The sequence below is a fragment of the Euprymna scolopes genome, chromosome 5 (genome assembly GCF_053919585.1).
Source record: "Euprymna scolopes isolate OS-2025 chromosome 5, ASM5391958v1, whole genome shotgun sequence".
In the NCBI taxonomy this organism is placed as follows: domain Eukaryota; kingdom Metazoa; phylum Mollusca; class Cephalopoda; order Sepiida; family Sepiolidae; genus Euprymna; species Euprymna scolopes.
The window spans coordinates 7,126,819-7,145,369 of NC_136486.1; positions in this window are offsets into that span (position 1 = coordinate 7,126,819).

Here is an 18,551-nt window from a genome sequence, read left to right on the forward strand (position 1 = left end):
TTTTCCTAAAACCTCTTGCTGTTATGTCGGATCATTTAAAACAATAGCAGCACGAATTAGTCTCCCCTCCATCAAGGTTACAAGTTTTAGGGATATATATATATATATATACTTATATATATATATATATATATATATATATATATATATATATATATATATAAACTCAAATCAGCTTGCTTGCTTGAATGTTTAAACCGTCAATCCGGTTAATGACTTCCGGTTTCCAAAATCCATCTGCTTACCTATTTCATGGTCTTCCGATAATAAAAGCCACTGCTGCTATTCAAAGCAGGCACAAGGTCAGCAATAAGAAAAACACATCTTAATATGTTTTCCTTACATGTAATTTAACCCCGTTGAGTAAAAAAAGAAAAACTTGTTTTAATTTAAATATACAATATATCTATAATCTTATTTATAACAAGATTTACGGCTGCTGTTTATTCTGACGCTTTATTATTTTTTGGCCCTACTTTAAAAATGTTCTCTTCAAGAAGGGGGTAGGTAGAAACTGTGTCTTTGTAGTGCGTTTAGTAATCTTTATTCGTGCTTGCAGTACTGCTCTAGAGGCCACCTGTGTTTATTTTTCTTTCACTCATCACTTAAAAACTGTTTTCTTAAGACAATAACAGACAATAAACTCTCAAAATAACTTATTGTGTGGATGATTAATCGCAGTCGATATCGGAAATCGGAAAAGTCGGAATTTTGGGAATATCATAATCAGAAAATCTTTGCCTTTTCTCTGATGCCAAAAACGATTTCCTTAGTTGTTCATATTTCCATTTGTTTTAAACTTATTCTTTCAGTTACTGGTAATATTAATAAAATTATATATATTCATATATTTTGAACCACAGGTAAAACAAAAATGATAGATTGTTATTTATGACAAATGTATTTTTACGTTAACATAATACTTAAAGGAATTTACGATTATCCCTCACCCTCTAGTAACAAAACAAAATATTTAATGGTTTTTAAACACTGAAAATGGGACTCGGTAATTGTATTGGAAATTTAAAACGGAATCGATAAGTATATTGGAATTGGAAAACATATTAGAATCACCTCATTCCTAAAATACGTACACGCACACACACACGCACACACATACACACACACACACATATATATATATATATATATATATATAATTATAAAACTCAAATGACCTTGTAACGATGTATGTAACCCATTTTCCGGTTTACGAGATCCGGTTGCGCATGCGCGCATTACTTGCGCACTGAAATATTATCGTTATTATTTCGAAATTATTATTTTACATGAGAAGAGTGAGGTTTAAAATAACGTAAACGTTAGAGAGAAATGAACGATGTAAAAAAAAGAAACAGTATTAAAAATTGTTTATTTTGATAATTTAAACGCGAAAACAAAAGCAAAACAACAATTGGGACGCTGAAATATTTACGTTATTATTTCGAAATTATTATTTAACATGGGAAAATAACTTAAACGTAATACAGATATGAACGATGTAAAAAAAGCAGATATATCAAAATTTGAATTTAACTATAATAAGGATTATGGTATCTGGTCAGTGCATATTTACCTATAAGTATGGCCAACCACTTATAATTCAGTAATTGTAATTTTCTTTCAAAAATAATAAATTATAATAAACAGAGTTACTCATAGAAATCTATCTATATTTTTTTTCATTTTAATACTTTCATAGAAATGTTTCTGTTATGAATTTTTTTTCTGTACATCACAAGTGTAAGGCTCATACATTAATTCTATAGCTAATATAACATATTGACCGAACGGGTCCCGGCTAGTATATATATATATATATATATATATATATATATATATATATATGTATATATGTACATATATATTTTTTTCAACTCGTATGTATATATATATATATATATATATATAATTTATAAAATATATATGGCGATTAAGCTACACTGAATATTCCGCGTTTTATCAACTCTAAGACTCCTCAGGCTTATGCGCGAATTATGTGGATGTTTATCGTTTTTATATGCTCCTCTTCTATTGAGATTTTAGTTAGCCAATCAGCTTTCTAGTATCCACCGCGCTCTTCCTATCAGCCAATGGGCATGCATTTTATCGGACAAAGGATCTGTTTTAAAATTAGGTTAGTGTTTTTTTATTGTTAGTTTCTATATAAATATATATATGTGTACATACATATATGCACATATATACATATATATACATACATATATGTGTGATCGTTTATGTACATTCATGTTTATTTAATTAATTTATTTGTTTATTTTCTATTGTTTTTGTTCGTTTTAAAACTATTTTGTATCGCTATCCTAGAGTAAATTTTATCTTGTGAAGACAGTTGTTTGCTATTTCTATTCTACAGTTTAATGGATGTTGGGGTTCTTTAAAGTACAGGATAGCAAATTTTTCATGAAGGCATAATCTACATGGCTCGTCTATCGTCGAATGGAAAATAATAAGACAAGCTACCACGTGTAGGGACCTAGACGATCCATGTAGATTATGCCTTCATGAAAAATTTGCTATCCTGTAGCCAAACATGAATATACATAAACGATCACAGATATATGTATGTATGTATATATATATATATATATATATATATGTATATATGTCTGCATATATGTATGTACACACACACACATATATATATATATATATATATATACATAAAACTAACCATAAAAAAACACTTACCTAATTTTAAAACAGATCCTTTGTCCGATAAAATGCATGCACATTGGCTGATAGGAAGAGCGCGGTGGATACTAGAAAGCGGATTGGCTAACTAAAATCTCAATAGAAGAGGAGCATATAAAAACGATAAACAACCACAGAATTCGCGCATAAGCCTGAAGAGTCCTAGAGTGGATAAAACGCGGAATATTCAGTGTAGCTTAATCGCAATATATATTTTATAAATTACAAACTAGCTCTACCTAGGTATTGAGCACTTTTGAAGTAAATACTTTAAGTTTACGCATAAATCTATACTTTCGTATACTTATTTTATGTGAGTGAATTAAGTACTTATATATATATATATATATATATATATATATATATATATATATATATATATATATATATATATATATCCAGTAGAGTTTAGTTTCCTGGAAGTAAATCCAATGAAACAACATGTGTCTACCAAAGAGTGCTCAATGAGTGAACAGAGCCGGTATATAAATTTATTTATACAAACATTGCCATCAATGTTTGTATAAATAAATTTAATATATATATGTATAAATAAATTTTATATATATATATATATATATATATATATATATATATATAATTTGTTTATACAAACATTGATGGCAATGTTTGTATAATTAAATCTAACATACCTGCTCTGTTCACTCATTGAGCACTCTTTGGTAGACACACGTTGTTTCATTGGATGTACTTCTAGGAAACTAAAATCTACTGGCGAAATATATATATATATATATATATATATATATATATATATATATATATATATATATATATATATATATATATATAGACGAGTTGAAAAGATGGATAATTCACCAATAATGATTGATATCCTATCAAAATTTGGGCAAACCATAATCACTTAAGAAAGATTTATATATTGGCGATGTCAAGTACACGTTTCAATTGAGATGTTGGATATATTTTCTTGCTTCTTAGCCAAATCTAAATAGTGTTGTCCAAAAGAGGTGGTGCTTTCACTTCGAATATAATGTAATTGATGCATTTACTCGCAGATAATCTATTTGTTGTATCAAGTGAATTAATCCTTTTTAACTGATCTACGTTTCCTACAATGACGATCAGTTTACAACGTTATTCACGGTCGGAATGGAAGAAGAGAGTAAATAGTTTTTGACAGAGACTCCCTTAAAAATATACCAAAAATCACCTAATTATCAAATCAATGAAAAAATTTCACCAATTATTAAGTGATTAATGACCTTTAAAATGATGTATGTTTTTAATAATCGATATGCATTTATACATGTTTTGTCTACAACACCTTAACTCATTTATTTGTCGGTACAAGTATGCTTAGAATAATCAACGGAAACTGAACAAAGTATATTTTTATTTTGGGGAGGGTAAAGGTTGTAATAAAGCAAACAAAAAAAACTGCGCACGTATCAAATTTTAAGATTGAAAATCCGAATTTTGAATGCATTTCATTTTTCTTTTGTTTTGAAGTGTGAAATTCCTTGATTATGTTAATAATAATTATTAACGTTCAGATTAGAAAAAAAAAATTATATATTTACAATAAAGCTACTAACGTCCGAAAGTATCATGTATCTCTATAAGGCCACCATTCGCCCATGTATGGAGTGTTGCTGTCATATTTGGGCTGGTGCATCTGCTACTAGTCTTTCACTCCTAGACAAGGTTCAAAAGAGAGTCGCCAACATGACAGGTCCTGAACTGTCATCCAAGCTTCAGCCTCTGTCCCATCGACGAAATGTAGCATCCCTCTACCTGTTCTACAAGTACTTTAACGGTGAATGTTCTGACGCCCTGCAAGCACCTATACCCCTCGACGTAAATCTCCCCGAAAACCCCGACAAGCAGCTAAATCCCACCCTTTCACAGTAGAGATCCATAGATGTACTACTCCAGTAGTTCCTTCCCGAGAACCACTAGACTTTGGAATTCCCTTCCGAGTTCGTGCTTCCCCAACTGTACTGACATGCTGAAGTTCACGTGTAACGTGAACTTTGCTGCCCAACTCCCCACATAGTACCCTGTAGCTTATATCCCTGATAGTAGCTCCCTACATCAAAGTGGCAATGTACCTTGTTTTGGGTGAATATATAATAGGAAAAAAAAGTTCCTATTTACTTGTCTCACCACGAGGGCAGATTTATATACAATTTCAGTTTTTAATCTGAGAAAAATCCACCTCCTAAAAAGGGAACTCTCGATAGGAACAAAAATAAAAACTATCTCAGTTAAGAAAGATTTCTTCTCCACTAAGCGAGGACAGAAAAGGTGAAGTGCAGTATGAGGACGGATATTACACTCTTTTCCCAGCCAAAAAGCCAAGGAGTGTTGTATGATATTACATCCTCCAAAAGGGCATTTAAAAGTATAGATGCCGTTATTTTTTTCTAATAGTCTTTATATTGGTGAAGCATCGGTTTTCGTTTTGCTTTCAATTTTTATAGTAAAAGATGAGTGAAATTTCATTAGTTTTGTCACTTGGGGATACGTATCTATATTTTCATGAACTTTTCTTCCAATTTAAAATCAGGCTGCAGTTGATTAAAGTAGAATATGTTAATGGAATTCGAGTCGTGATTTTGCGTATATTACTATTTGTGGGGTATGTTTAACTTTTGAAACATTGATTTTCTTTATTGGTTGACGATATAATTCGAAAATCTATTCTACTCGAAGAGTAGTGTTTTTTAGTGGAGGAAATTATTTTTGCTTCATTAAGTAAGTTTTTGATGATCGCTATTTTGTAATGGTGATTGCATTCGCTCATAAAATTTAGTGTACAAGAACTTAGGCTGGTTCATATTGAAGTGGAAGCTTGGGGATGTATTGTTATACGCATTTATGAAAACAGCGCTCAACGGAATACTTTATGGTAGCGTTTAATTCTATCGTGAATTGAGTATAGGGTGATTACAGAAAAGTCCTAAAATGCTTGTATTGCTTCATTATTAATAAGTAAGTCAGCGACAAAGTTTAAATAAATATAAAGTTTTTTCATTCTATTACTTTTTTTTCTCAGAGTTGCTCGTATTGAATTTGGGGAAGGTTCGTCCAGGAACTGGTTCTATCGAGACTCTGTCTTTTTATGCGGAGATTTTTCCATTGAAGTTATATAAAGATACTTCAAAGTTGCAGATTAATAAAACATTTTGAAGTATTTTTTTTATTGCTTTTAAGTTGAGGGAAATAAAGGTTATATTAAATATGCTAATATTTAATAATAAGCTTTCTGCACCAAGATAGGAAAGGTTATTATCCAGTTGCTTTTTTTTTATATGTAATAGATTTATTGTGGATTTGAAAGTATTTACTCGATAAATAATATCTGATATATGATCTAGCATTTTTGTTAGAGAGCATATTGGAGTGGTGACTAGTGATATTATAGGTAAAGAAAGGAAATTATGTTAATTTATTTGAACGATTCATATATGTTATGGGTTTTGTAGTGTACAATACTTTTGGGAATCATCGGGTCATTTTCAATTTTTCACTATTGTCAATGTTAAGTTTGATGAATTTTAAGTTTGATAAAAAACAATAATGCACACGTCTGATCATATTTTAATTTCATTTTCATTGTGGTTCTTGACAGTGAATATCTATTAATCTAAAGACATGTGAGCGCGATCGACCGATATGCATTGAACTGGGCTATACAGCCTCTAACTTTGACAAAACACCACAATGAAAGAAAAAAATAAAAATGAAAAAGCATTGTCTGAATCTTCCTTACGGGTTTTTTAAGTATCCGCAGAAAATAAAAACAATTCTATATAATGAACTATTTATATAAAATTATACATATTGTATGTGTCTTATTTTTTAATCGTCACGTTCTTAATTTTATTTTCATCGTGCTTTTAAACGCTGGATTTCTGTTACGTCTCAGGATTTATATATATATATAAGTACGTGTATATAAAATTCGCTGGGTATATTATGAGTCGTGCATATAGTGAAGTTTATTCGTATCGTCTAGTGTTCATAAATGCATACATATATACATTGAACATATATACAGTTCAACGGGACATATGTAACGTTTTTTCAACAAATATTATATTCGCAACACAGTGACGGAACATCGTCTTGAGAATAATATCTTGCGAAATAGGAAACATTGCCTTCATTCATCTGGGATTTTGATAGATGAATCTATCAAAAGCTGAAATGAACATCACCTCCAAAGAAACAACGAGAAGTGTCCGGTTATATTTTCAGACAGCTTTTATTTCACTGTTTGCTTGCTGCAAAATTTAAGCTTGTCTTAGACTCTGCTTCAGCCGCGTACAGGGTCATTAGAGGCCCTGTTTTTAATTTTCTGACGCTGGTCATCTCTCTCTCTCTCTCTCTCTCTCTCTCTCTCTCTCTCTCTCTCTCTCTCTCTCTCTCTAGCTCTGTTTCTTATTTTTACTCCGAACCTTCTTTATATATATGTAACTATTAATTTGCTCTTACGTCATTCGACCACAAAAATACCCAACACTTTCTTTTCAGTCACGTTTACTGGCCAAATCAATGGTTTCTACTCTAGGTTTTAAAATCCACCTTGCTTATGTCAACCACATTCTTTCCTAAATTAACCAAAATATTTTACTAAACATTCTTTTGTTTCAATAACATTTCCTCCGCTTACTGTTTTTACACAACATTTACAAAATAACAATAATGTTGACTAATATTTTACATTTATAATATTAATATTTGATATTCTTAATCGACTATCAGCAAGGTAACCTGATTTTGCCCCAGCATAACCTAACATTTCTGTTAATCTTATACATATATATATATATGTATATATGTATATATATATATATATATATATATATATATATATATATATATATATATATATATATAGAGAGAGAGAGAGAGAGAGACGGAGAGGGAGAGAGAGAAAAAAAGGAACAAACCGAGTTATGTGTTCATCATCGTTTCGTCTTCGTTTCCAGATTTCCTCTGGATGAAATAAAAAAGAAACGTTGATAAACACATGACTCGGTCTGTCCATTTATATTTCTCTATTTTGTCGGAATACTATTTCCATTATTCTCATCACACATAAACACACACACACACACACACACACACACACACACATATATATATATATATATATATATATATATATATATATATATATATATATACAAGTAGAGATACCCCACGTTACCCGAGATTGTTGAATAATGATTAATGAATGTTTTACACCCCAATATTTTTATTGTCAGTGAAGACGCCCTTTTTCCATCGAAGAACTTAATTGCCTGCCATAGTTCAGGGCACATCAGCGTAAAGAAGCTCCCCATGTCTCCCTACTCTTAGCTAACACTGTAGTTTACATTACACTGTAGAGAACCTACTGTTAGTTTTATAAATAATACTTTTTAAATGTGTAAATTGCAAAACATCAAGTACCATGATATAATTGTGAACTAAACAGAAAAAAATCATATTGCACGTGCCCAGGTCATGCCTAACAATTTACTGTTGATTTTATATGTCTGACTTTTCACTTCTCCTCTAATAATTGCTTGAATGTAAAGTTAAAATGAAAAAAAAAATCAAGTATCATGGTTCAACTTTAGTTTTAAGAGATATAGTTATGTCGGATTCGCTCCTGCCATATCAAAGAACTCATTTTTATACGCCGGGGTTTCTGTATGTTTGGTAATAAAACTATTCTAATATACTTGTCTTGTTAGGATATATAATGGTTTTAAAGTTGGTTTAAATCGCCTTTTGCTTCTGTCATCGGATTTAATCGATTATCGATTATTAATACTGATCGAAGACGTTCCGATACAAAATTTATCAAGGAACTGGGAGCTATGCAAAGTGCACCTGTGAAAAATATCATAAAAATTAGCCTAGCTGTTTATATATATATATATATATATATATATATATATATATATATATATATATATACATTAGTCAGAAATAAAATGCTATTTTGTGGTATCAGAGCTCTTCAGTTCGGTTGACTAGCACCCATTCGAAACAGAGCTCCAACATATTATTACCAAGTTGGTAGTCAGCAGTTCTATACTTTGACCTATGCAATGGGTTCCCACAAACAACCTTCACAAATGTCTAGTTTTTATAAAAAATAACTGTCGCAATTTACAGTTCACTATTCTTTTGTTTATTTATGAATAAATAGATTTGATTTACGCCGAGCAACTAGGAGGTGAAATCCCTTTACTCAAGTAGTGGCCTTAAAATAGTACTCATACACAGGAGACAAACATATTTGCTTTTTTTACAAAGGGTGTTTCTGCTTTTCAATTCCCCAAGGCTACTCTAACATAATGTTAACGAGCGTCCATTTGTCTATGAAGCAACATCCTGATTAGCGCTAAGATGAAACTTGGTAATGTTTCTTTATAAAAGAGGACATCTCAATAGTAGCAAGTTTACGTTTGGCTAAAATTGTTGTTTTAGTCACCTCGGAATCAGGCCTGAAGTATTTTGTTCCAGTATCTACACACATCGGGAAGGTCTTGTCTTGTTTTAAGAACAAGATCGATGACGTTCTATTACTTTGCCTGCAGATAGATCCATTTATCATAGGGTTTATTTTCTGATGAACGAACTTGTTCCAAATACAAATGTAATGTTTAATTGTAGTGTTAAAGATAACATATTTCTATTCACACACCTCATGCAATGCAGGTTTCAGTATCTAACCTACCATAACTGTAAGATTACAAAGGTTTTTAAACTTCTAGATTTTTTTGCAGAGTTATATCTTTCCCTGGTGCAGAGATTTAACGAAGGCTTCCAAATCGAGGTGTGTTCAACTACGACCAATTCGTAACTTTGTTATGATTTAATTTGCCCCTAACTTCATTATGTTTATCTGAACATATGTTGTTTAAAGTATTTATTTGTAGGAAAGAAGACGTTACTAATTGACGTTAAATATGAAAGGTCGTAGACAACTTCGAATCTCCAAGTCAATCTATAATGACGGAACAAATAATGTAAGAAATAAAAAAAAACAATAATTAAAATCATGATTGTGTGATATATCCTAAGCAACTGATTCAAGCTATATATGTATCTTTGTATTTATAATAGGTATAATCCAGCCATGCTTTAACTTATTAAGGTTTACTTTAAGGAATATCCTTGAAGTATTTGCCATATATTTCAAAATTCTACGAATTATTACGCTTGTGAGCCAGACATTCAACAGTTTGGAGAGAAAATCTTTTCTCGATCATCTTGCGAACGGTCAAGCTCTGTTCGTCTTCTTGTATTGCATTGAATGAAATATTCTTAAACATTATTCGTCCAGTATTATTTAAACAAGTCGGAATACTTTTCGAAGGACAGTTGTGATGATTTGCTGAAAGTATACGACTTTCTCTGCATTAAATCGTTCATCTCTGAAATTCACTCAAATAATCGTTCGTGTACATTTCGTTTCAAGAACATTACTATAAACGCTACGTTTTGCCTGAAAGTCTGTACAGCAATAAAAGCTAAAAGTGAATCATTAAGTCATTAATGAAAAATCGTTGATATGCATTTTTTGTACAATACATTTGCTTTTAATTTTAGTTCTTTTCTAGAAAAGAAACACCACTTACCAAGGCCCGGAACAACTAGAGGATAATAGTTTATGAGCATACGTAGTCAATGAGACAATATCGTAATAACTATTAATAACGGAAATTTGGTAAATTGTATTACTAAAGAGACCGGCTCATCAAAGAATGTCTTTATGTTGAACTTAAATACGATCATATTGTAGTCAGCTGGAAAGCAAGGGAGCGGAACAGAGTTCCATAGACGTGAAATTCTAAGAAAAAAGCTTTCTTCGTGAATTCTTTGTTTAGATTTAGGGAGGGATACAGAGAGGGGGGATTATTGATAGTGGTTTCAGTTAGATGAGTATTTTCATGAAAGTTTAAGAAGGGGGACTATAGATTGGAGATTTCACGAACATTGCCCATGAAAATAATGACAGAAAAGAGAGAGGCTCCCAATGTCTCTTCTGTGAGAATATAATTTTTGTTGTTAGTATTATTTTAATATTTCAAATGAAAATCATAGAAGAAAAAAATAATGAGACAGAAAATATTCTGTTTTCCAACCATTTCCTTTTCTATAGAACTATTATTCGTAGAATAACAGAAGACGTTTGCGCCTAAACCATGAAAATTGACATTCACTAATTCTGAATATATTTCAATCCAATTACGAGTAAATAAGAATCCGCTTACAACAATTGTATGCCCTTTTATAAAGATAAAACTAAATATATATACTTTATGTCTATATCTTTATTTTACTTTGTTTCTAAAGTAATCAAAATATTTGACTAAACAATTTTACAATTATTTTTACTTTTATGCAAAATTAATGACACCATTTTATTCTGAAAAATATGTCAAATTAACTGGTTTGTTTATTGGTTTAAAACAACGTTTATATTGAAGAAATCTTGATTAATTGCACATATAATAAATGAATTTCTATTACAGTACAATACGGTACGACATATAAACAAAACTCGTCCCAAATAAGGGTTAATTTGACTAAGGAATTGTTTATATAAATATGACAATATTAGAAGAGGGCTAAACATGACGGATGAGATTACTGTAAAACACTCTGAGTCTACTGGAATAGTAACATGTTTATTCATTGATGTCCTATATCACTTGTAAAAGTTAAAAGAATGTGTATTAAGTTAAGTAAGAGAGTATGCTATTTTTTTGTATCATTTGCATTCTACCAGAACCTCTGTCCAAACGCTCATAACTATCTGTAAAAAGTTTAGGAGCGAATTTCATATATACAAACAATATGAAAATACAAATATACCCATGGAACCACATGATCATATGTCTGCACCTGTTGAGGAGACTACATATTAAAACGTTACTAATTAAATGCTCATTTAATAACATACACACACATACACACACTCACCTATATATGTATGTATGTATGTATGTATATATATATATATATATATATATATATATATATATATATATATATATATATATATTAGGAGCTCAAGGATTGGTGTGGGCGTGTGTTAAATGCACACAAATGCTCTAGCGTCATATATAGCTTCTCCCAATCTAATCATCCCCACGTGCACGTCGTGAGCTCTGCCACGCTAACGGGGCTCTGGTGAATGGCGAGTGTTCAGCGCCAGAAAACTGAATCCCCACTGCCTTGTGGGATAAGGTTTTTAAACCAAAGGCTTAGGGTGAGGTAACCCTGACAGAAACCTCCAGAGGAGCTTAGGCCCTGTTGACTGCGGCATTCATGACCCACCAGCGTGTGGACCATGCTCTGGTGCCCAGTTACCTAAGCCCCAGTCATGGGTAAATGACATTAGCGGGGTAGAAGGAGCTCCTGTAAGCCGTGGTGGAGGCAATCCTTCTAGGAGAGGACAACTCCTACAAGAAATCTGCGGTCAAAGCAATTACTAGTCATCTTGCAATGGCTTGTCACTGGGTTATTGTTGCTGAGACTTAGAGAGTGGCACTCGTGTCGTACAAGCGCTTGTCACATTAATACAACGATGTACAGATGTTACTTGAGATCTATCGATCTTTTATCTTTTACTATCATATCCTCATCTGTCGTTTATTTCTATTACAAGTCCTATGGCGATGGAGGAGTGGCAACGTGTACAGACTTGGCCAGTTGGAGGTACACAGTCACAAATCTACACAGGGGCGACAGGTACCCTATCTTATCATCGTTATTGTGCCTTCACATAACAGAGGCCAACTCCGGTGGGGGTTCTGTGACTGAGCAGCCCTATTCAGGGAGAGCACTGCTCACCCAATGTCTTGGGAAAGTGCTAGAAAAGGTGCACTAAAAATTGCCTGTCATACTATCACTGGTTAGTTTCCTGCGGCTAACGGTGGTTCATGTAAGCAGGAAAAAAACAAAAATGTATCTCCAAAAAGGAACAAAATTCAATTTATGCTGTTGGAATGTACGCACTATTCTTGATAAAGCATCATCCAACCGTCCAGAGCGCAGGACCGCGCTTGTAACTGCAGAGCTACGAAGACTTGATATTGATATTGCTGCTCTGTCAGAGACCCGTCTCTGGGGAGAAGATCAGATGACAGAGCTATCATCAGGCTACACTGTCTTCTGGATTGATAAACCGGAGGGTATCCGTAGAGATGGTGGAGTCGGTTTTGCGATTAAAATATCCTTAGTTGATACTATGGAATTTCCTTCCAGTATCTGTGATCGCATCATGAAACTTCGTGTTCCTCTTTCACATGGCAGATTCATCACTATTCTTTCGGTCTATGCACCAACCATTCAAGCGAATGAAGATGACATCTTGTGTTTCTATGAGTCTCTGCGCTCTGTTGTTGCATCTACACCAATAAATGAAAAACTTGTTATTCTTGGTGATTTCAATGCCCGTGTTGGGAAAGACTATGAGACCTGGAGTCCTCTTGGCCGCTATGGTATCGGTACCATGAATGCTAATGGCCTTAAGCTACTAGAACTGTGTTCAGAATTTAATCTCGCTATTTGTAACACTTTTTTTCGACGTAAACTGAACACAAAGCTACTTGGATACACCCACGTTCAAAGCATGGTCACCTAATTGACTTCATCATAACTAGGAAATGCGACCTTCGAGATGCATATACTGTTGGTGTCATGCGCAGTGCTGAATGTGACACCGATCACAAGTTGGTGAGAGGAAAGTTTAATTTACGAATCCGTAAGAAGGTTCGTCACAGTGGTGTGAAGGTGCCTAGCCGTATTGATGTCGCGAAGTTAAAGCTACCTGAAGTTCAAAAGAATATGGCGGAAAAGCTCGATAATCTTGCATTTGATGGCACATTGGTGAATTTTAAGACTCAAGTTTATTCTGCTGGTGCTGAAATTCTTGGTTTCAAGAGTGATAAGAACAAGGACTGGTTTAACGACAACAATCTTGAAATTAATCAGTTGCTGATGAATAAACAGACAATTTATGAATCTTTACTTCGTGGAAATCATTCTGATTATACAACTAAATTGCGACAATACAAAGAAGTCAAAGCCACATTGCAACGTGAGCTGAGAAAAATGAAAAACCAATGGTGGATGGATATAACGGAGCAGATCCAAAGGGCATTTGACACAAAATATGCGAGGGAATTTTATGGACTCCTGCGCCAAGTATTTGGTCCTGCTACCCCTTCAATATCTCCCCTGATGTCGAAAGATGGTTCTGTGGTCATTAAGGATCCAGAGAATATCTTGAGGAGATGGCAGGATCACTTTACTGATGTGTTTCACAATCCCTCAGAAGTGGATGTTGATGCAATTGAGAGCCTGCCACAATGTGATGCCATATTCAGAATGGATCGTTTGCCTTATCTGGTTGAGGTGCATTGGCTATCGCACAAATCAGCAGTGGAAAGGCATCTGGTTTGGATGGTGTTCCAGTGGAGCTTTTTAGGACTGGAGGTGCGAATATTGCTAATGCTTTCCTTGGTTTTGTTGAGGAAATCTGGCAAGGTGCTCCTGTTCCACAGGATTGGATTGATGGTGTCTTGGTGACCTTGTTAAAGGTAAAGGGACAGAAGAATGTTTGTGACCACTACCGTGGGATTATGCTTTTGGAAGCTGTTGGAAAAGCTCTCGTACGACTTCGATTAAACAGATTACTGGAGGATATTTGTCCTAATGCTATTCCGAAATCACAAAGTGGCTTTAGGTCTGGCAGAGGAACTATAGATATGGTTTTTTCAGCCCGGCAAGTCCAGGAAAAATGCATTGAACAACAGATGCCACTGTATCAAGCGTTTGTTGATTTAACCAAAGCATTTGACACGGTTAACAGGGATGCTCTGTGGCTAATCCTGGAGAAAGTAGGGTGTCCTCCAACCTTTGTTAGAATATTCAAGGAACTGCACAGGGACATGAAAGCTCGAGTCTCATTTAACGGAAAATTGTCTGATGAAATCCCTGTTGACAATGGTGTCAAACAAGGTGATATTCCTGTCTCTACTCTTTTCTCTATATATTTTGCTGCTCTGCTTGCTCATGCGTTTTGTGATTGCGATAGGGGTGTCATGTTAAAGTTTCGAACAACAGGTCGCATTTTTAATCTTAGTAGATTTAATGCCAGAACCAAGCTACATCATGTCTTGGTCAAGGAGTTACTGTATGCAGACAATGCTGTTTTTGTCACACACTGAGACTGATATGCAGCATATAATGAATAGCTTTGCTGACTCCTGCACTGCCTTTAGTCTGAGGATTAGTCTCCTTAAAACAAAGGTGATGTTTACTCCTGCACCGGGCCAATCATACGTAGAGCCAAACATCATGGTCTGTGGTGCTAGACTGGGTGTAGTTGATTCATTTGTGTACCTTGGTAGTTGTCTTGACACTGAAATCCACAGACGAATTCAGAAGGCATCTGTTGCTTTTGGAAGGTTGGAAAAGAGAGTGTCGTCTGATCGTGGCATCACAGACTGGACTAAGATCTGCGTTTACAAGACTTGTGTGCTGACCACATTGTTGTACTCATCGGAGACCTGGACATCGCATCAAAGGCACATTAAGTGGCTTGAACGATTTCACCTAAAATGCTTAAGACGTATCTTAAACATCAAGTGGCAAGCACAAGTACCCGATACTGAAGTCCTCATAAGAGCATGTTGCTCTAGTGTTGAGAACTTTGTAATCAGATCTCAAATGCGTTGGGTGGGTCACTTGGTTCGAATGAAAGATTGTAGGCTGCCAAAACAATTTTTTTACGGGGAGTTGGAAAATGGCAAGCGCCCTCAGCACAAGCCTAGGAAGAGGTTCAGGGACTTTACAAAGAATAATTTGAAAGTCTTACAAATCGACATCGACACATGGGAAGAACTTAATCTGCAAAGGCCGAAGTAGTGAAAGCTGGTACGTGAGAGTTGTGACGCTCTAGAGAAAAGAAAGCAGGCCCACAGTAATCTGAAGCGAAAGCTTCGCAAAGGTTTTATTGATGGTCTCAACCATGATACACAGAGCTGAAAGTGCGACACTTGTGAACGAGTGCTTTTGTCAAAAGCTGGCTACATCAACCACCTTAAGTCGCACAAAACTCTTGTTCAGGTCAACTTTGCACCTATTAGTACAGACAAAATGATCTGTTTGACATGCAGTAAAGTTTGCTGGTCTGAGAAGACATGTGATTGTTTATAGGAATACCCTTCAACATCCAGAGGAAGTCAACTCGATGGAATTTGCTCAATTTGTGTGTCACATCTGCTTCAGGATGTGCAAATCAGCGGCAGGGGTGCAGAGTCATCTGAGATGGCATGGACGGCAAGATTGGAAGAACTCAGTGTGACGGCGATCATCTGGAAAGATGCAGCAATCATCATATATATATATATATATATATATATATATATATATATATATATTATGAACAATAGATGGTTGTAAGTAATTATTTTGATAATTAGAAAACCCCTTATATATATATGTATGCGTATATATATATATATGTATGTATGTATATATATATATATACAAGTATATATATAAATATGTAATATATGTAAATTTATATCCTATAAGTTTAATGCTTAAAGTTAAATTCTGTAAATTAAAATATATACACATATGTTTAAGTTTAGAATTCATTGTTTGAAACAATGAATATATAGAGAAAAGTTATGTTTATTTCCTTAATCCATGGATTTTCAATATTGACTCATATCATCAGAGAAAATGAAATGCAATTAGCACAATTTTCAGCTACGAATAAACAAGTATTTTGCTTTTCAGAACATATATTGAACATATCATTTGAATGGTGAATAAGAATCACAGAAAAAATATTTCATACAACCTGGGCAGTTAATTATCAAGAAGAGTTCAATATTTTCCGGGATATTACTGCCAGGCCAGAGGAGTAGTGATCCAGGGGAAAATCAGTAATCCGATGTATCAAGACTATTTGGTTGTCCCATACCGTTATGTCGAAGGGCGTACGAAATGGTCGTCCTCTTCGGCGATATAAAGATTCGTTGGTATAAGAAATCCAGAATCTTGTGGGTGCGAGATATTGCATCAAATATTGTATCAATATTCAATTCCATTGCATATATTTCCGTCGATAATGAAATACATACATGTGTAAATTTTCAAACCCGTATACGTTGAGTCAAATATGATCGTTTTAAGTACGAGAAGTCCCAAATTAGAATGGTAAATATTCGTGAAAATACATGTGTCCATTTAAACAAACTTTGCATTTCAATTAATCTCATAACCGTTCTTATACACACAAACTTTTTATTATTATACTTTATGTTTATACTTACCGAATGTATACACGTGCACCCAGAAAATTACACTTATTGGGTTTCTGAGAATATATATTCCAAAAATTATAATTATCTCACCGATAATTATAGGAGATTAATTTCTACAATGATATATCATTCAAGCACTCCCCTTTTTGACTATAAGTGTAAGTGTTAGTTTTACTCATTTTGCGACCATATTCCAAACACTTTTTATAGGTTATGGGTCCCATTTTCAGCTATATTCTGAAATAAAATTGTCAATTTTCGTTCATTAAAACAAAAGTTATAATGAAGTTACTGATGTCCAAAAGTCGGCTGAATAAGCAAGGAACTTGAGAGACAGTTTCTTCTGATTTGGTTGTTCGCTACCATAACAACTTTTTCAACATTAACTTTTTAGGGACAATTTTTTCTGACTAGTTTTATTATTTTTATATCTTCAATTTCTATACGTCCATATCTACATTATATATGTCTATATTACTATTTATACCTAATTATACTTTCTGTATACGCTATTTCAAATCATAGATATGTGGCCATTGGTATTTGTATTAAGTTGATACATTTTATTATCTTCTTACATATCCAGAGGTTGGCCATTAAATTTTATTTTAACTCCTAATAACTATTTAATCATACTTTAACAAGTTATCCTCTTCCCAAACAAAGGTATGGACAATATTTAAATCAAACATTAACTCCTCTATCTCAAACCCACCAGTTGCAAATTAATTACTTCCACTGCATGAATTTTACTTATATCCAGTAACAATGATATAGAGAACATAGTAATGCCCTTTTTAATTATATTGATGAGTGTACTTTTTCAGTAAACATATAATCTTTTTTTTTTACATTTTCACCCTAAACAAGACACATTGCCACTTTGATGTAGGGGGCTACTATTAGAAACACAGACTACAGGGGTACTAGGTGGGGAGTTGGACAACAAGATGTCGATTCACGTTACATTTAAACTTCTGCATGTCACTACAGTTGGGAAGGCAGGAAGCCGGAAGGGAATTCCAAAGTCTAGCGGTTCTTGGAAAGAAACTACTGGAGTAGAAAACTCTCTTACATCTAGGGATCCCAACTGTGAAGGGATGGGGTTTTACTGCTTGTCGGGTTTGTAGAAGGTGTGCGGGATCGCAGAAATGTCTGGTTTAGGACCCAGACGCCGGGTTAACCCTCTCGGTGCTGATAGACCCTATATTCTCAGGTCATCCGTCTAGGAGAAGGAAAACTCTGAAACTAAATCTGTGTTCATGACCTCATACGTCTTGGCACAAAACAAAAGGGGGGAGGTCTCTTCAGTCCTGGTCAACAACCTTCCTAGAGCTGGTAACTCAAACAAATTACCGGTTTGCAAACCTAAACCGCTTAAGGGGTAGATAAAATCTGTCTATCGCCTGGCTTTTATATCCTTCTTTGCCTATTAGCCAGGCGCACAGGTACGATTAGTGACTTGCCAGAAACACCCAGTAGCAACCTTGT